Below are 17,091 nucleotides of genomic sequence, written 5' to 3' on the forward strand. Positions count from 1 at the left end.
CCGAATCCCTGCACCCAACCCTGCTCCAGGCAGGGCCCCCGACCCGTGCTCCCATGGGACCTGCTCACGGGGTGAGTGCTCCTGGAACAGGCCCAAGACTTTTTAAGCCGTATTACAGCATTAATATAATTTACAAAATGGTTAAAAATCAGAATGTTTTTCCTTCGTGAAAAATAACACACTTAATGCTTTTCATCTGGCACATAAAATTTACAATACCTCCAGGAACATTTTCTTTGGTTAAATCAACACTATTGGTACTTTTTCAGCCTTTAAGCGTATTACAGCCCCAGCTTTTTATGGGTTTTTTTGGTTGTTGTTTTCACCCATTGTAATAAACTTTTCAGAACCAGAAACGATCGACAAGAAAAAGCATTCCCATGTCAAACAATTTTAACTACTGCTTTTAAAACAATAATAAAAAAAAAGGGGTGGGGGTGGGGGTGGAGAATCGGCTTGAAACCCGACTCATGCAGTAACTATCTCAATGCAATTAATATAAAGTAATTATCTGTAGGGCCAAACTTCCCAACTTCAGCACTCTCCCCAGAATTGTTTCCATGCTGCTTCCATCAGGCAGCTGCAGCAGATGTTGGCTGTTAAAGGGCGCAGACGACACAGTTCATGACTTCTCGGAGGCGGCCGCGCGCCACATCTGCAGTCGATGAAGGCGAGTGCAGAAGTGTGGCAGACAGAAAGAAAACGTCAGCCAGGCCAAGCACAACCTTCTTCTGTGCTGGGGCTAAAAACAGAGGGGGCGTTTGCCCCGCTGCTCCGGCCAGCCTGGCCAGCCCTGGGCAGCGCTGCCGGAGGAGCATCCGGGCTGCGGCGAGTTCACACCGAGGAAGCAAACGGCGGCAGCAGCCTCCGACTGCCGCTCCGCACTCGGCTCCTCATTAACTGGGCGGCGATCCAAGTTCATCTGGGCCCCAGAGAAAGGCAATGCTTGTGTTTAGACCGCACAATACTGACATAACATTAACAGATTTACATATGCAAAACTGTGAAGCAACAGGCATTCCCCCTCAATTGACCCACAGCTTGTAGTGGCTGCCGAGTTATTCCCTGCTTAGGCTCTGTAACCAAGTGGGCGTCATGCGACTACCATCTGGGTACCACTTATTTAAAGCTGGCAGTCTCTCTGTAATAGGCAAGCTGGCAATAAGCAGGAAGGGAATAAATTGCATCATTTAGTTAACATCCACTTGCTTTGCGGCTGTTAAAAACCCATGACTGAATAATAATTTGGTTATTTCTTTTGCCAGACAATGCTGTCAGCCAAATCGTACTACGCATGCTGCAAAACGTCAGCTTGCAAAATTTCCACTTTAAAAATAAATTAAAGAAATTTGCAGTATAATGTGAGCTAAGAAGTTTTCCTAATGCTAGCAACTCAAATGCAATCAAGTTCTAAAAATAAACTTGGACTACCGTAGTCACCAGATTCTGCTTTTCCCTAAAATCTTATTCTTTGTTTTTATCAGCCACCTACTCCAATCCATTAAACTTGCCAAACATCAGCGACCTGGCCTGTAATGAGCAGAGGAACCGGGATCCGCTCATAGGAAGGCTCATTAGATCCTAACACATCTCCATTTCACGCTACCGACTGCCCTTCTCATCCTTTGCCTTAATTCATAGATTTTATCATTTCCTTCTGTCTGACACAACTGCTTTCACAGAAATCTGTATCAAAGAAAGTGGCTGAAACCCTAGACCGCTGAAATACAGCTAGAACGTATCCTTTGTTTAAAAAAAAAAAAAAAAAAAAAGGGAAGAAACAAAGGGCTTTTGAAGTGGGTTTCTCTTTGGGGCTCTTTAGTTTGCAGAAAATTAAGTTACCAATAGTAATCAATTTTTTTTTTTGTCATCCCAATTTGCTAGAAATACATTCTGGCACACATATAATCTCAATATCCATCTCTCTTCGGGACTTAAGGGAAAGCCCATGCCGAGTATGCCTTTATACTGCAAACATAACAAGGGTTTGCATTATACAGCGGGAAAAGTCAGAAGTAATGTTTCCATCGAGATTAATGGCAAGGGAGAGCCAAGAGCACAGTCCACAGGTAAGAGTTTGCTCAACACAGGCTACAGCATCTCCGTCTTTCACAAAACCAGGCTCGCTCCTCCCTCATTACATTTTGAAGGGACATCAGGGACTCTGAAGTGCAGAAACAATTTAAGACAACTGATAGTAAGTGGAAACCTGAGTTCATTAGTAACTCACTTCCAGTATTGGCAATGCAGACAGCCTCGGGGAGAGGATGCCGGAGCAGAGTCAGGCTGCCGTACGCCTCACACATCTGCAATGGGCAATCAGCAATGACGACTCCAGCATCCACACCAGGTACAGGGCTGAAAGACCACACAGCCAGGCAGAAAGACATCAAAAGCAAATGGGAGACAACCGTTTTCCCCTCCCTATCCCTGTCTTGTCTCCACTGCAGGGCTAGGGGGCTAATGCAGAGCTACCAACCTCCACCCCACACCATGTTGTGACACGCCACTGGCGGCAGGGCAGACAGGTACATCAAAGAGCATGTATGGTTTCAGTACGGGCAACCCCTTTCATGATCCAGCAGCGATACAGGATAGACAAGGTGCAATGGTGTCTGCACCACTCAATCTCAGAACACCTCCTGAGCCAACACACATGATGACTGTCCACTTAAAAAAAAAAAATCATTTGGAAAGAGATGTTTTTACAGGCTTCCACCGCACCATGAAGCTCTTGCCACTGCAGTTGGGATGTTCAGCCAGCCCAAGGTGGGTAGGGAAACGCAGGACCCACAGCCACCCACAACCCACCACAACAAGGGACTGCCACTGTGGAACGCAACAGGGCGATGGACAATCGTTAACTGCCTGCAGGCTTTTACGGAACAGTCACAAAAGATAGAAGAAGATAAGGGTTTTATACAGCATGATCCTGTACCAACCTGACAACACAGTGGTCAGATGAAGGAGGAGAATTAAAAAAAGGAACAGAAACAGAGGGCAGAGAAAAAAAAAAAAATCTGTCAGAGGAAATGCAATGCCAGAAACTCTTCTAGGACCCGGTGGCTGGATGCCAACTCAAAAGTCTCCAAAAAAGTAAGGCTACAAGAGCCCCTGGAACCACCCTGATTAAAAAAAAAAAACCAAAACACACTGTGCATGCTGAGGTTTGTACTTGTGCTTGCTGTGCCTGCTTCGCCACTCTCACCCAGGAGGTCTCAGCCTGAAGTACTGCTCTGGAGAGGAGACCCAAGGCATCCACTAACTTTGGCAAGCAATCCTTTGGAAAACATACATCCCCTAAAGCATTTGTATATCTCGGAGAGTGTTTGAAAAGCTTCACAGTCCTGAGCCTTAGCACTTTTAATTGCATACACCATACCCAAGATCATCAACCCAGTAACGCTGTCACACACGTGGTACATTACCGTATGGTCAATCTCCCTAATTATTCTTGAGTTATTTTTTCCAGTAGATCTACAAAATTAACAGCATAAATCTCAAAACATTTACCAGTCAACAAACTCAGCACAACAGACATAAGCTTGGCCTTGACAAATAAAAAGACTAAGGAAAATGTATTTATTTGTAGCAAATGTCCTTTCCTATAACCGTCAAATAGATTACAACTGCATTTCTCTCTTCGCATTGCACCCTGGGATTCAGACATTTAACTAGCACACACTACACTCCTGGATTAATCATAAATAGAATATATTCTTAAGTGCATTAATTATGTAACAGATGCTTCCAGGATTCCAATGGAGGTAATTTTTAAAATCCCAGTGTACAGTTTTATGAATCTGTGCAGTTTCAAGGTTGTTTTCAATTTGTGCTCAAGACTACACCTATTTAAAACCAAGAGGCAATCAACCACTACATTATTTTTTTTCAGTGTGACTGGAAGACGTACCCTACACTGTTAGCGTTGGACAACCTGGCTGCCGATGGAGGTCCCTCCTGTTTCTTTGCCATGACCGCAGGTTTGCATAACGAGTCATGTGAATGCAAAATTTCTGCATTTGCCTTCTCCTATTAATTTCTCCTCCTCAGACTAATTTCTGCCATTCAGAAGCCTCAACCTCCTCCAGCACATTTGCATTCAGGTAACAGATATATTCAGTGGCATACAGTGCACATGGAATCCCGGGGCGAGGGACAGGGTGCTCAGGGGCCTCCAGAGAGCACTTCCTTTATTGATGGGGTACCATAAAATAACTCTCATTGCAATGCAAGCACAGTGGCACAGTACACAGGGTGGGTGGGCAGAGAGCCACTGCCACTGCTGCACAGTAGAGCTCCAAGTCACCTACCAAAAGCTCTCTGACCCACAAGCCCCGTGGTGTCTTGCAGTAGTAGCTGTCATCATAGCTATACCTTCAGAGGTCCTGCTGTTGGCTTGCTTTGAAAAATGGAGAAAAAAAATTATTTTACCCACAAAGACTTTCTGCCATACTACAGAAAATTGGGGTTTACCTCACTTACCTTGATGGTAACAAACATGGCATATCCAGGTGCGGGGAATACATGCAGATCCACAGTATTTTCTTGCTAGCTAGTTACTGGGAAAACACTGCTCAGTCAGCTTCAGCTGCTAACAACCATCAGCAACTTCAGTGACAACAACTAGAGCTTGCAGGTCTCCTGGCTATGGCACTACAGTGACAGACACTGGCGGGGGCAGTGGGTGGGACGGTGGAGATCTCAGCAGCCTTCAGATGGCTGCACTGGAGCGCCCTGGGGCAGGAGCACCACAGCCTCCGTGTCTTGGATGCGAAGTTTGCTTTCCTCTCCATCTCTGCACATCATACAATTCTTGGCTCAAGTCACAGACCTCCTCACAGAGCTTCACCTCTGCTTCTGTTTGCGACGCTTATTCATAATGACTTGGAGGGGCGTTTTTCCAGGCACTCGCTGCATGTGCAGCCTGCCAAGCAGGACAGCCCACACTCTGGTAGCACCGGCTTGGGCTCTCCCTTCAAGACACCCTCCAACTGGTCTAGGAGGCAAAGGGAAAATATAGGAGCATGGAGGGCAATTAAGGTTCCAATCAGATGTGATGTTGACACATCAGAACAAACAGTGAATAACCCTAACACGACATGAGCGTTATTTAGCAGCATGTATAATTGCACATGCAGAATATGAAACCTCAGTGACTCGGTGAAGAGGGGGGGAGGACAGGACCGGTTCAGGACTGCAGCTCTGCTCACCTGCACATCAGCCACCCCTGGGGAGACCTGGCAACTCCGGTTGGGCACAAACCAAGTAGGAAGAAAAGGTGAATAATAAGTATTTTATTCCTACTAAGTATTTTATTCTAACTGCTAGTCCTTTCCAAAAAAAAAAAGGTAATAATTAAAAGTGAGGGTTAATGCTTTGATGCTTCACTTCACAGACTGCACATTCAAATTCCTCAACAAGAAAATGCAAAAACAGGTAGTTAACGGGCCTTCAGCTGAAGAAGGCAGACAACTTTGTGCAACACCAGGGAGGCCCCAGGGCGGGCAGCTGTGTGCCTGTCTCGCTCTTGGTCTCGCTTCCCCAGGCACGCTGCAGCCAGCCTCCCCCTGCACGCCAGTGACAGGAGCCGCGCAGGTGCAGCCCCGTCCAGCAGGCACCGGGCACCCAGCCTTTCCTCCCACTGCCACCGTTACTGCTTCTCCACCCGCCCCCAAAATTATCCACCGGCTCTGAAGTAAAACACATGGGGCATGGAGCAGCCTCATCCCACCTCATCAGCAGATGCTGGTTATACAGCAAGGCTTGGGGAGAGTCCGGGACACCCCGCAAGGCCACTCTGTAGTGCTAACCTCTTCTGGAACACTCTACCGATTGCTTCCCATCGCAGCACAGGGACAGCCAAGCAAGCCAAGCTCTCATGGGCAAGCAAATGCTCCCATGCAGGGAGGGAGACCGACCCCAAGCACACAGCCTCCCTGTACCATCTCGTACAAGGATTAGGTCCCTGCCAAACTGTGGCATGACTTCACCCCCATAATCCCTGCGATACATGTGAATGCCAACACCATGCCAGATTATCAGTAAGGTGATAACACTTGTAGGCTTTACCTGCTTGGCATGGTCCAAGCAAGGCTCCCTCAGGGCTCCTCCAGTTTCGCTTCCTCCTAACATGCACCTGCATCCATTTCAGAAGCAATAAAAGCATAAACCGTATTTAAAGCTTTACTCAAACCCCCAATATAAGCCTCAGCGAGCCCCACGCTACGCTAAGCCCCTACACCAACACCTGGGCTCACAGGCGGCCCCACCGCAGACGGAGCCCATGGTGCCGCACATGGCTGTCCCTGCACAGGCGGACACTGGCAGCCACGCTCCCTCCCAGCCACCTTTGCATGACATCGACATCTTGCATGACACCAAGTGAACAGAGGCTACAGGTCAGACCCTTTTTGGTGCAAATCCAACATGACAACACTGAGTTCTGGCCATCTATTTCCTTATCAACTTCTGTTCTTTAACTCAAAAGTTAGCTAGCAGCCTGGATGCAGTTTTATCCAAGTTTTATGTGCAGCTGTATTTGCTTATCGTACAGATAAGTGATTATAAACAGAGCAAGAAACAACAGTAGCTAGTAATCTGGATATCTCTCAGTACCCTCATCAAAAATAACCAGCCTCTGGATCAGCGCATCATCTACTGCTACAGGGAAGAAGAAAACCCAAAGATGACCGGGTGCCAGGCTTTTCAGTATGTGCCTGTTAACGACTTCAGTACCTGGCACTAAGGGAGCAGCATTAAATTAACAGTTAAATGAAAACCCATACTTGTGTTAGCTTTGGCAGGGTGGTCCCATCAGCAGGCACTGCTGGGAGCATGCCCCAGGGCAGCCGGGCAAGGAGAATTCCTCTGCCTGGACAGAGAAGAGCTGGCCCAGACACAAAGCCGCTGGCAGGGGTTTCACACTGCAGCAAAGTCAATCAAGGGGCCAGAGGTTCATCAAGGGGGTAGCGCTGACCCCCTGGGACCCTCCTCTGACCTCCACAGAGCCCAGTGAGGATGCTCAACTGGCAGAAAACATTTTTTTCCAGCTGAAGTTAGTTTTCTGCTGGTCTAGCTTCCCACGTGGTCTCACTCCCCGGTCAGGCAGAGTTAGCTGAAGCACAAGGGAGGCGATGGGACGCACCCAGCGACAGATCTAAATCTACGTAGCTGCCACATGAACCAAGTCCTCACTCCATACAGCACCAAGCACACTGTCAAATCGTCTGTGAAAGCAGTGTCAGCCTTCATCTGAGGAAAAAAAAATACAAAGGAGATAAAGGCTTTCTAAGGAAACAATTCTCATTTGATACAAGTCATGAAGTTGTGAGCGTGCTTGAGTCACGACACACGTGTGGACCATTGTAATGCACTTGCAGAGCAATGTGTCCTCCTCCTCAATCTGCTGAGAGCAACCACCAGGCAGAGGTTGACATGCGGAGGTGATTCAACGCCGATGAACAGAAACATTAAGACATGCTGTTCTTAAAACAGGGGCTGTACCTGACACTACTTTTATTTACCCAGAAAAGTTTTCTGCCCCGTATGCCCTTCTCCTTCCAATTTATCCATGGCATTAAGCAGAACCCCCATCCTACCCTGGATGGCTTGCTGCAAGTAGACAGTGCTTCCAATACAGGCAGGTTTTTTTCTCTTTTTGACCTAAGAGAAATACCAATTGGAAACCTGAATATTATTTTTTAACTCACAGGGCATTATGCATAATATCTTCCACCCCCTCCTTCTTCTTATGGCATAGCGCAAGGCAGGGGATGGGGGGGGGGGGGGGGGGGGATGCAGAGGGGGGAAAAAAAAAATCTTCCTACCAGAATGTAAATATTTGTGCATAGCAAGAACAAAGTATTTCCATAAAACTTTCAATAAAGAATGACTGCAGGCCAAATTTTACCCTTAGAGACAGGCACATAACTCCAGCTAAAGTTACTCAGAGCTGCCCAAGTTTATGTAGAGGCCAACTCAAGCATGCTGCATTCACATACAGAAGGACTGTGCTCAGGAGCTGCAGCCACACTTCCAGCTCTTTCTCAAAAAGCAGACGAGATCTGCTTCAGATCAGTGGAGAACTTCAGAGATGAGTCAAACCTGCAGGATTTGCTGCAATACTCGCTGCAAAAGAGGATGTGAGAACTGGCAAGTACGCTATGTTTACTCACTGTGCCATCTAATTCTGGAAACTTGAGCTGAGATTCTGCGTTCGAGCACGACTCCGAGGGGCGGTGGGAAGATCCTGGCCACGTTACAAAGCCACTCGTTGGGCAAAAATGCCAATATCTGCTTAAAAGGGGTCACGGGCTGACACAGGCAGAGGTCCTGCAGCTGGCAAGCAAAGTCTCCCTAAGGTAGAGACTGCACTGCATCTGCTTCTAGCCCAGGGGATGAGCCTCCACAGGCAAAGGCTCACAAGAGGAAAAGCGATGCTCTAAAAATCACGCACTGCTTCAGTTAATGACACAGATTTACACTGGGTGTTAGCCTGTTTCGCTAAAAAAAGCCAACCAGATTTTTATTTATTTTTTTTCCTGGTGCAAACTGTCCTTTATAGGGACTATTAATATCCCTCTTACTTCAGTTTAAGCTATACTTCTCTTCCTTGTTCTCCCACTGACTTAAAAGATAACTTGCAAAACAAGATCTAATTTATCTCTATCTTTTGTCCTCATCCCTTCCCTCCTGTTACCGCCTGGACAGGTGGACTGTTTTCTAGGGAAACCACAGCATGAAGCACACAGTTTAGAGCTGCTACAATATTCACATTTTTAAGCAGAAAACAAAAGAAGATACCTGGTTTATACTCAAAAGATCCCCTTTGATTCTGGTCTCACATAATGAGCTCTGTCTTGCACAAACTAATAACTTAGATAAAACACCCTGCTATAAACAGCCATCTCAAATAGCTGCAAAGATATTCCTCACTATCAGACACCAGTGAAGACAAACAGCAGTGGATGGCAGCCACCAGGAGATTATGCTGAAATAAATGCATTTTTATTTTTCCCTTTAAACTACGAAAGATTATCATTTTACTCAGCAATGCCCCTTATTAAATTGAAGCTCTCCACATCAGAATTAAATACGTCCTATCTACTCAGAATGAAGTGTATTATTTATCACTAATATTTAATGACAAAAACCTGATAACTTTCTCCGATTATACCACTGATTTCCTCCAGTCATGCATCATTGGCTCTGCTGGTCATTAGCATTATCACAGTGCATAAACTCTGGCTTATGCAGCAAGTTTGATAACAGAGCCAGATGCCTATAACTACTATTTTTCAGGTTGTTCAGATTTACTAGTTTACCTCTCTATGAGCATGCCTCTAACTAATGGCATCTATTATAATCCCTAAAAATCTTATTTAATAAATTCCCATTTCCATGCAACACGTTTCTGCATGATCAGAATTCCTCAGCAAATATGAAGTATTGGCTGAAAAAAAAATCGTATTTCCCCTTCAACTGTCTCAGGACCCTTTTCTAGAAAGACCATATTCCAGGCAAGCTGAAAAATAAACTGGAAATATCTAGTCTCTTCCAACTGTTTAATGCTAGGAATATGCTGGATAGGCTTAAAATATTTTAGTTTAATTCACAGGTAATGTTCCATTTCAACTTTTATGAAACAGTATTTTTTGAGTGCTGTATATACTGTTTTCATAGAAGTGAATAACAAAAAACCAAACCACAGAAACAATGGGAAAAAAAAACACCAAACAACCCCCCAGAACAAACATACACTGTAGGACATCAGCTGAAATATACCGAGATGGGTTTCTCCCATTCTCAGTTAAATCCTGTAACTGAAATGATGGATTAGAAAGGTTTCCTGGATAAAACCACCATTCCTTACACCACTGGCCTTCAGAAAACTCAAGATGGGTTAGCCAGAGAATAACTTTAAAATACTTCTACAAACAACAACTGTGCTGCATACTTTTGACATTCTTCTTCCAAAGCCCTTAAAGAATCAAGTAATTTATCACTGAAAAATACATTTTCACTTTTCTGAACATATAACTCAGGAGCTTTACAAACCTAATACGCATTATCTGAACATCAATGCACAGGCATATCATTTAAAACTAACAAAAACAATTTAGTACAAGCTATTTCAGAGCTTCCTTCTCCCAGCACTCATTTAATTCAGTCAGAGCAGGATGAGGCCCTTGACACAACTCTCTGATTAAAATAAATTGCCAAAGTTGTTAGCACATTATTACTATTGCAAAACTTACTGAGAAAAATCTCTCCTCTCTATCTGCTAGATACAGGCTATGATGTTCTGTACGAACATCCAGATAGATTCTTATTGTATGTTACGCACATGAATATTCAAAGGTTTTATTCTGAGCCAAACTGATTTTTTTAATTTATTTTTTTAAAACTCGGTCTACCCAAGGAAGCTCCCATGATTTCAACAGAGGTATTTGGGGCTCAGGCCACATAACCCAAGCAAAATCTGGCTGTCTTATATACTACACACAGAAATACACCTATTTATGAAATTCACCCGAGGGGGAGGAATAATTTACAGTACACTGATCAACAGAGTTTGCATGATACTGTCTGAAGGAGCCCTATTTGAGAAGTAGAGCAGTTATGAAAGCAGAAAGTATCAATACTAACACAATTGGTGCCACTGTATTATGCTATTTGCCGGGCAGAATTCATATCACTCATAGAAAATTTCTGTTTGGGTACAGTTTCAGTATCACTAACTGCGATATTAGAAGTTGGGGCCATTATATGAGAAACGGCAGCAATTTGATGAGATTATGCCAAATACCGTGATCTCCATCGAGGCAAAAAATGAATTAAGCCCTGGAAGAAAGGCAGGGAACTCGGGAGCACAGGATGCAGAAGCACTAACACAGATGCTTCCCCAGCCCCTGCACCTCTCACCGTCCAGGGGCTTCAATCTGCTCCTTCAAAAATGAAACGGTGAAAAATACTGTCATTGTTCTCCTCTGCCCACCTGCTCCCCTATCTGCATGTGCACCCTCTCCAAAATACACTTTTGACCTTAGTGAGCGCCAGCCAACGTCAAACGCCTTGCCAGCCGCGTCCTCCCCCAGACTGGGCCGTTCCCAATGGGAATGAATCTGGCTTCAACGCCCTCCGCACAGCCCAGCGCCAGGTGCTGCTTCACGATGCCCCCACGGCCCCTGCACTGCCACTGCTTTTAAGGGGATTGTGCCACGGGAGGAAAGGAGGATTTACACCACCGATGTCAATGCAATTTTTCTTTCCAGCGCAAGTACAAAACGTGGGAATTGGGCTGGACAAGCTAAGCGAGCTGCCTGACCGGCTAACAAAAATTTGTCATGAGGTTCATGGAAGATAGAGTTCATGACTCACTGTCAGCAAGCTTACTATTACAACATAAAAGCTATTATTAAAAAAAAATAGAAATGCAAGCACCGAGATGAACACTTTAAGAAGGTTTTAACTTCTTAATCCTGAACAGACCACTCCTCAAAGGCCTGCAATGGGCCCAGCTGACAAAAGTCATAAAAGACAACCTTGCAATCAAAAGACTATCAGAGTAGCACATTCTAGTTGCAAAAAGAAAAACAAACCAACCCTATTTCTGCTCCCTTGGCATTCCCAGAAGTTTCTTGGGAAGAAGCTGACGCTCACCTCCCAGCTCTCCAGCAGCAGAAAGAGAAACACAAACGTCACCTTCACTGTGCAACACTCGGAAGACGCTTTTTAAAACTGGTATTGGTTCCTAAAGAAATATCAGGTAATTACTTAATCCTTCTTAATGGAATGATAAACATCCTTTCAGTAAACAAGGCTGTCACGATTTAATGTTTTACTGCATGTTTCATTACAGAACTGGTAAAATTAATACCACTGCCCTCTCATCTGCTGCAACCACTCATTTCTTTATTATCAGTTACATTTTTCACTTCTGCAGAGCAGCCTCTGCCCCTGGCCGAGAAAAAGACTCAAATACACTAAAATCTGCATCATGGTTATTCTGCCGTGAAGCCAAGGACGGATCTTCAAATGGGAACCAAGAGAAACACAGGTGGCCACCGCGCCAGGGACATCAAGGTACAAGGCAGCACGGAGCAACAAGCCCCGGCACAAGTCTGGAACAACTTCATCAGCATCGCGGGAACACCACATCGCTGCAGAAAAGGGGCAGCCACTTCAAAGGGAACCAGGGAGGGATGTTTGAATCCCAGCTCAGACAGCTCCTGAATCCCTGCGAACCTCCAGCCGTCTTTTTGGCAAGAACAGAAGTCCCTTCAGGGCTCCACTGCTCGCTGCAATCAAACCCAGGCTCAGGCATGAATTCTGCAGGCAAGTGTGTTGCAGAAACGGGAATTCGGCATCGATTTTTGTGATCAGGTGTTTAGCGGCTGCTCTGAATACACCAGCAATCCCCCCCCTTCACCATTTTATCTTCCTTTATCACAAGCTTTTTAATAGACACATGACATTCTGCTTACTGCTGGGCTCTCTCTATTTATCTCTCTCTTAACAACACTTCGGCATCATCGGCTCCGCTATCTAAATCAGCAGTAGTGCATGTCCGGTCACATAAAACTGGAGAGGGTTTCCCAAGATGCCTTGGGAAGTCTGACTACTCCGGTTTACTGATGTGTTAATATGCCCAATCTACTAATTAATGAACAAACAGCTTGGGCTAGGAGCTGGGGGAGGGACACCAATGCGAAGACTGCAGAGAGCCCAAGGAAAGACACTTGACCCTAATTGTTAGCAACAAGATGACAACACTGATCAGGAAGTACAGCTAAAACTCGGATCCAACATGAAAGGAAATGTCTGGCGAAGAGGGGAAAACTAACGATGCCGATAGAGGCTCCATCCAACCTGCCGAACTGTGCCACCTTCTGTCGAGCTGTTGGTGCTCAGCACCTGAGCACCCAGCCCGGGCTCCCCAACACCATGCTCCCATCGCATCCTTCCCTCCATGACCAAATCCTTACCCTCCTTCTGCAGCCCTGCAGCTCCCAGGATGAACACCCAAGCCAAGGAAAGCTAAGAGTTCGCCAGACCCACGACCGGGCAACGAGAAAGCACAGCTCATCCTGCCCCTTCCCAGAAAAACCGCCTGCTTTGGCCCCATGCAGAATCCCAGAGGGTGGGTTTTGAGAAGGACCAAAGTTCGGCTGAAGTTTCAGCCAAGCCCAGTTTTTTCCAGGGCAAAACATTCCTCATCTTGAAAGCAGCCCAGACCACACACCACAAAGGAGATGCACTGGGGTTGCAGCAGCAGGTCCTGCGTAGCAAGCACACACACCAGTACTTTGGGAAACACTTCCATGTATATTTCAAAATTTGGCAAAAAGGTCATAAGCGCTTTCTACCTGAAAAATCAATTAAATCAACAGTCACACCAGTGCAAGAGACCCTGCAGTACTGTGCTCTGGGCCAGATATCCAGAAGAAAGTTGACTTACAGACTGCACATCTAGTCCTGCCACACCGCAGCTACTACACAACATTACCCCGCTGCACCAGCAGCCTGCGTTTCCAGTGCACCTCTAAGTAACAGCAGCGCTAAACTAACTTATTGAGGAAATAAGCGCTTCTAATAAAACCACAGCAGTGACAAGTATTGTACAGAAAGAGCGATTAGCAGTAAACAGTACACTGGAGAATCATTCGAATAAAACGTTCAGGGTATTTATTTCTGTTGCTTTCCAAGACCACTGCAACTGAACAGAAAACTGGGAGGAAAAAAGCCCACAATTAGTTTCAGAATAGCACTCCCAGAAACACTGCAGCCTATCAGATATATGTAAATATTTTATGATACGGGTTCCATTTCAGTAGATCTGTCAAGATATTTACAGGGCTTGACAGTATTTCTGTCTTTAATTAAATTTTCACACACATACTTTAATGTAATTTAAATAGATTATTAGTTGTCAGAATATAGTATAAATTTTGTTTACGATTTAGTTACTTTAAGTACTTACATTGAGGAAACTCATTTAACCCCCTGACTGAGTAGCATTAAGTGTTGAGATGAGACTTCTAAAGAGCTTCTACTGCCCTTTGCACTCTCGCAATAATCTTAAATTACTACAACTTAATTGCAATTTCAAGGCACTAAAATGGAGATGTTTTAAAAACAGCACGGGGAGGGTCAACGAGAGTAGAAGAATTATTTAGTCCTCCTCAGGTACCAGATGCTTCTTGGAGAGAAATTGATTTTGCTCGTGCTCTTCTCTTTGCTCATTTTCCATAGAATACTATCTTCATTTTCAGGATGGCGCTGAACAAAAAGTTATCGAGATTATTCTGGATACTTGCCACACACAAACAGCCATTAGACATAAGCCTGTTCACTTGCAAGCAGGGAAGAGATCGGTGCCAGGAGAATAGAAAGACAAAACCCTAGAGCATATTTGCAAAGAAGACTGCACGCGAACAGAGCCAGCAGCTTCTCTGACTTTGTAGCTCCAATGCTGAAGTAAGAAAAAAAGAGCACGTGTTAAAACGCTCCAGACATCCCAACCAACAAATATCTGATCTCCTAAAAATAGAACAGCTGATTCCTCTACAGCCCAAAATATAGTATTTTTTATATACATATTAAAAGACTACAGAGTTCCCACAATTAATGACTGCATGACTTACTCCATCCTGCCTTTTTCCCCCTCTATATACACCGGCATCACCTTTTTACCTACAGCAGCTGTGATTCCCAACACACGGCGAGCTGCAGGAATCAAACAGCACAGTAGTTTGCGAGAGCAGCAGGCTGCGAGCAGCGTTTTTGTCAGTGCAAAAGCAAGCGGTTCGAGCAAACACAAGACCTTCTTCCTTTCTTACTGCCACCAGACATTTTACAAGGATTTGGCCCACAGAAAAACAATCAAGACTCACTATTTAAACATCGCTCTGCTTTAGCACAGCCAAGCACTTACGCGTGTCCTCAATGGCATGAAGACAAGGACTCGGAGCCCAGCCATACCTTTCTAAGCATTCGGATAAAGTTTGGTTGTCAGAATCTCTAAGAACGGTCACAAAGACGCTGCTGATCTCTAGCGCACGACGTTTATAAATTCCACTTAGCAAATGCTTTCTGGCTCCTATTGCGTATCATATCTCCGCTGAACCGCTCGCCGGGTGTGAAAACATGCTAGTGTACTGGGGGGGAGGGGGGCGCGGGGGGGAAGGGGGTGGTGGGGAGAAAAAGTTTCAGTGCTGTGAGTTAGCAACACGGACCAAAAGCTGAAGCCAAAGGCAGCAATGCCAGCAGAAGCCCCGGGTGATGCCCACGTGCCCTGTGCCAGGCCCTGCGCAGGCAGGGTGACTGGCTGCACCCCGAACTCACCTCTGGGGACACGGGGACCGTGCCACAGCCGTGAGCCACCAGGCTGTATTTTCAGAGCAGGGTGCCCCCTGTGCCCCCACGCTGCTGACCACCCCCTGGGCTTCGCCTCCAGCTACCAGCCCCATCCCACCCTGCCTCCCCAGCAAGGACTCGCAGGGAAAAGCTCTGGGAAACAACTTGCCAGCAAGGCTCATTTGAGGAATAATTACAATGCGCTCTTTAATTCAAACATCAGCTTCAATACTAACAACAAACAAAACGCTGGTGCACCCAAGCTGGCTGCTCCCCGCGAGGTGGGGATCCCTCGGCAAAGCTCCCCCCGCAGCGCCAGCACCGCGTCCATGCACACACGATGCTGTGCTGGATGCGCTCTGGGAGGCACGGAAGGCCTGAGCAAACACTGCGCCTCCAAAGAGAAATCCCGCTACCTGCAAAAACCTCCCTACATCTCCTTCAGCCCTGCCTCAGCTGCATAAAAATATTTCAGCTCAGTGCCTTGAAGTTGCAATTAAATTGTAGTAATTTAAGATTATCACAAGAGCAAAGGGCAGTAGCAGCTCTTCAGCAGACTCCTCTCACCACTTAATGCTACTCAGTCTTGGGGTTAAATGAGCTTCTTTAGTATAAGTACCTTAAAGCAAGTGAATCGTAAACAAAATTTATACTATTTTCTGACAGCATATAATCTATTTAAATTTATTAAAGCTTCTCAGAGAAAATTTAAGATGACAGAAATATCATTATGCCCTATAAATAACTGGACAGCCTTGCAGAAATAACTGTATTTTACATACATATCCTACATATGTGTGTGCATATGTTATTTCATTTGATATACAAATACATGCTGAACAGGTATTTCACAAAAGGAATTTACGTTATCCCAGTTCAATCTCACAATATAAATGACCACAAGCAGTACAAATACTAAATGCTAAACTGCATTCCATAAATTTGCCTTTTTACTACCAGCCTTCTTCCTAATTTTTACAATGCCGTGAAACAGGAATAATTCTGGAGCTACAAATGTTTACAGTATATCATACCAAGGATGATAATGCAAATTTTAGCTCTTAAAAAAAGGTGACCCACTCCACTCCAACAGAAAAGCATATTGCAGCATATGCTGCACAATAATGCCCAATGCATAATTCTCTGCTCAACTTTCATGCTCCTTCCCTGACCAGTACAAAAACTAGCTGTGTTACAATTACCGGTGGAACAGACTGAAGCAGAAAATGTTTATAGATATTAAAAAACATTACACATTACCCAAAATGGCTTAATAGCATACATGTGCATGTTTAACACACATACTTTTTATTGTCTAATTAAAGTGTATACCATAAAAATCTACAGGCTTTATAATAAGTTATGCAGGACAGTTATGAAACCTTACCTTATAAAAAGTATAAAGTGCTTATTGTGTGATCTGCACTGCTAATTAAAGAAATACTTATGCAAAAAGGTTTCTTGACTCTTCAGTAGATGTGCACTTGGTCTGCCTCCTGATTAATATACATTAGGATAACAGCCTTTTCCTCAGATTTTTTTTTTTAATAGGCATTTTCATTGTTTTGGAATACTTTAAAGAAATGAAAGATAGAGCATACTTGTAAAGTTTGCAGTGAAGTGTTTGAATACAAACATGAAAGTGTCAGGCAACAAAAATAACCTAACTCCCACTGGCTACGTTTGATTAATACTTACAACCTAAACGTTTATTGAAGTAAAGTCAAGTAT

General features: G+C 44.8%; 1 protein-coding gene across 7 annotated transcripts in view; it reads right to left on the reverse strand.

Moving 5' to 3' along the window:
• Nucleotides 1–17,091, reverse strand: part of FOXP1 (forkhead box P1) — a 387,112-nt gene that overhangs the window by 366,163 nt on the left and 3,858 nt on the right. The window contains exon 1 of one of the 7 annotated variants that reach the window (XM_080382596.1): nucleotides 14,986–16,710. The exons of 5 other annotated variants lie outside the window; for them this stretch is intronic. The gene's annotated coding sequence lies outside the window, so the exon portion shown is untranslated. Of the gene's footprint in view, nucleotides 1–14,938; nucleotides 16,711–17,091 lie in introns of those variants that run through there. One more of the 7 variants, XM_080382598.1, reaches the window with a different exon arrangement.

The sequence above is a fragment of the Falco punctatus genome (genome assembly GCF_963210335.1).
Source record: "Falco punctatus genome assembly, chromosome: 4".
Lineage (NCBI taxonomy): Eukaryota > Metazoa > Chordata > Aves > Falconiformes > Falconidae > Falco > Falco punctatus.